At 31.5% G+C, this 3,930-nt stretch overlaps 1 long non-coding RNA gene across 1 annotated transcript; it reads left to right on the top strand.

The window, feature by feature from the left end:
• The first annotated feature begins 2,704 nt into the window (after positions 1–2,704).
• LOC137058324 (uncharacterized) lies at positions 2,705–3,416 on the top strand. The gene is made up of 3 exons (XR_010900650.1): positions 2,705–2,798; positions 2,958–3,034; positions 3,320–3,416. It is a non-coding gene; the product is annotated as an uncharacterized lncRNA (long non-coding RNA).
• The last annotated feature ends 514 nt before the right edge of the window (positions 3,417–3,930 follow it).

Genomic DNA, 3,930 nt, shown 5'->3' with positions numbered 1-3,930 from the left:
TCGTTCGACATCTCAGTCTTCGTTCTAAAAATCAGTCTCCTTAGAAACACTTTGAAAAACTTAGAAAGTCAGCGGCGAAAGGCAAATTGTTCATTATAACATTGTAACATACATCATATACATAATTCACCCACTATATTGGTAAATGAACTTGATATTTCATATCAACAGAAATATACCTGGATAACCTGGCTTATCTTTAGGACTCCCCTTTGCAGCATAGTACGATGATATGCTAAAGCCCACCCACACATTTATGTGATTAATTACAAGGTAGTTCCTGACATATGAAACGTATGATTTTGCACATGGTAAAAACAACACATAGACACCCTTGTGAAAAAGTAGTGTGCTTAATTGTATTGAAAGTGTATTTTTTGTGCACTTAATATATTTAAAGTATATTTTTTAAAAACTGCACTTGTCGATAATATGATATAATTAAAATTAAGTGCCACTTAAGTGTACTTAAAGAGAATACACTTTAATGACAATATTTCTAAACACACTTAAGTACACTTTTTTAAAATTCACTTTGTAATAATATCTAATTAATTTGTATTTTTAAAAAGTACACTTTCATGACAATATTTATAAACACACTTTAGTACAGTTATAATAAGTGTACTTTGTAATAATATATAATTAATTTGTACTTTAAAAAAGTACACTTTCATGACAATATTTATAAACACACTTTAGTGCACTTTTAATCAGTGCACTTTATAATAATATCTAATTAATTTGTACTTTAAAAAAGTACACTTTCATGACAATATTTATAAACACACTTTAGTACACTTATAATCAGTGCACTTTATAATAATATATAATTAATTTGTACTTTAAAAAAGTACACTTTCATGACAATATTTATAAACACACTTTAGTGCACTTTTAATCAGTGCACTTTATAATAATATATAATTAATTTGTACTTTAAAAAAGTACACTTTCATGACAATATTTATAAACACACTTTAGTGCACTTTTAATCAGTGCACTTTATAATAATATCTAATTAATTTGTACTTTAAAAAGTACACTTTCATGACAATATTTATAAACACACTTTAGTGCACTTTTAATCAGTGCGCTTTGTAATAATATCTAGTTAATTTTCACTTAAAGAAAGTACACTTGTATGACAATATTTATAAACACACTTAAGTGCGCTTTTTAAAAATGCACCTTGTAATAATATCTACACCTAAATTTACTTAAACCATTTTAATTATGAGTTTGTTTCATAAAGTACACTTATTTTACTAATGACAAAGCACATGGAAAATAAATTATTATAATTTTTTTTTTAATTTGTTGTCCAAATTTACATTGGTTAATGTATTTTTCTTCAAAATTTCACTCGCTTACACTCCAGTACAACATACTGTTGAAATGTTATAACTAGCTCACACGAACTCAACTACAAGTGTCAGTTTTCTACATAATTTGACATTGTCAATCTTTATGAGAGGAGTTGTCTAATGTACTGTAGGCTACTTTACATCTGTGTACAGAATAACCTACTTTCAATATTATGTTGTTGTATGGCGATTAAACACACATTTAATTGCATTAATTGCAAGAAAAAGTTGAACAAATCTAAACCAAATTAATTTGCATTAAAATTCAGTTAAAATGGGCTACATTTAATTTTAATCAGACTCTAAACATGATTGACTTTTAGTTAGGTGAATGAGTCAAGTTCTCTGAAATACAGTCCAACTACACAGTGTGTTAGAACAACCTGAACAGAAATGGATAATTAATAAGTGATTTATAATCAACATTTAATGCACGAAATATCTTATTTTATATTTATACTTAATATTTCAATGCGCATGCGCCAAAAATACTACGTCATGATTTTGAAAAATGCGCGGTCCGCCATGATTGCGTCATCTCGATGCGTGAGGGAAATGAAGCTGAGGAGAGCAGACAACAGAGGAGTGAACCGTTTGGATCATTACAGAGACATTATATGCTACAAATAATGAGTCAAGTAAGTATATCTTGATATAAGCTCTCTTGATTTTACATTTTCACCGTAACATGGTAGCTCTCTATTATGGTGTAGTTAGTTATTTAGTTTAATCGCAGATAGGATAGACGCAATATGGACTCGGGAGGTGAATTAACGTTAATCATGTTTCCTATGTATTTATTGTATTCATATTCATGTAACTTGTTATCTAAGATTGCATTATAATAATTTCTTAAATCGGAATGTGATCGCCGATGTGGGCATGTTCAATGAATCTGCCTGCTGTAAATACAATATTTTAATCGAACTCCTACTTTTTAAATGGACAGAAGACATTTAACGTTATATACATTTATTCCATATATTAACTTAACGTGTATAACAACAACCAGTAATGAAATAATGATTTTAATATGTTCTTTTTGCATTTGAAGAGTAAGATGTTAAAGTGTTTTTAATATTTTGTGCTTATTTTATTTTATTTTTTTATTTTGTAGGATCAATACAGATGTGTTATTGGAGATCCAGTGCAAGCTGTGTTGAATCACAGAGCCATCTTGATGAGGTCAAGTTAATGTTAATTATGCATTTATGCCCAGCCATGACACAAGCTAAAACATTGCTATCAAGTCTTTAGCTTTTAAATGCTTTGCATCTTGTCCATTTGTAAGTAATACATTCCCACTTGTGCATTTACAGATCCCCGAATCATTATATATTTTACAGGCCACACACCCAAAGGAATGGAGCCGCAGCATTGCTGTGCCAGGCGTGGTAAATACAGGAACATCCTTCATGGAGATGGTGCGAGGTAAGCTGAAACTTGCAAGGCAAGATGAGGAAAAATGCAAGAATACTTTTCTCAATTTACATTGGTCTTGGGTTATTTATTTATCTATATTTAAGTTATGTTTAATTCCCTGTAAAGTAGGAATAAAAACCATTATTAAAATGTTCTCTATTTTTAAAGTCCAGTGTCAGTGAAGATGATGTGCTCAGTGGGATACGTGAAGGAACCTCTCCAATCATTCTACCCTGACGACTGAGGTAATTCATCACATAGGGGATGCAGGTGTGGTCAAAAGCGTACACACACCGTGCAGAATAAACTGCTTCATCAGGGCAGTACTAGATAAAAAAGAGACAACATGCTCATTTTTATGATCCCTCTTATGGCTATTTCTTTTTTTTCTTCTTTTTTTCATACAGATACTGCTGTGTGAATATATACTGTACATCTATCGTTTTAATTTAATTGAGCCAATTATAATAATGGATAGATCTGTTTTATAAACAAGTTTTTTCTTTGCGTTTTCTTTTTCTTTCCTCAAGGTATATCTTTTTTCCTTTCCTGCCTCTTTGGAACATGTCCATTCACATCTACTGTGGAGAGATGGTGCACCAGTTTCCTACTGATGGAGAGCTTCTCGGACACTGACATAAACAGCACTTTCCAAACAACTTGAAAATAGTTGGTGACAAACAATTTTGTGTGCCTTTGGAGTTCTTCAGGTGTTTTTTTTTTTTTTTTTTTCATTCACTGTAATGCTGGAATAAGATTTTAGAATAAACCTTTTGGTCCTAATTTTGGTGCCAGTAAAGGTTTAAGAGCTTATAAGTTCAGTAACAATAAGATCTAATTTGTTAACGTTATTTAAAGGGGGGGTGAAATGCTGTTTCATGCATACTGATCTTTTTACACTGTTAAAGACTTGGAATCCCATACTAAACATAGACAAAGTTTCAAAAGTTAAGGTGGACGTTTGATGGGAGTATTTCTTTGTCAAAAATACTACTTCCGGTTAGTCATAAGTTTCGGCGAGTTTTTTGAGATCATGCGTCCCCTTTGACGTTAACGGGGGCGGAATTTCCTTGTATGGGCCTTACGGACAATTCTACCGGAAGCGCGTGAGAGAGAGCGAGGGAGAGAGCGAAAGTAACAG

The sequence above is a fragment of the Pseudorasbora parva genome, chromosome 22, assembly GCF_024679245.1.
Source record: "Pseudorasbora parva isolate DD20220531a chromosome 22, ASM2467924v1, whole genome shotgun sequence".
Lineage (NCBI taxonomy): Eukaryota > Metazoa > Chordata > Actinopteri > Cypriniformes > Gobionidae > Pseudorasbora > Pseudorasbora parva.
The sequence above is the reverse complement of the archived record's forward strand: the minus strand, read 5'-3'. Positions and strand labels throughout refer to the sequence as shown.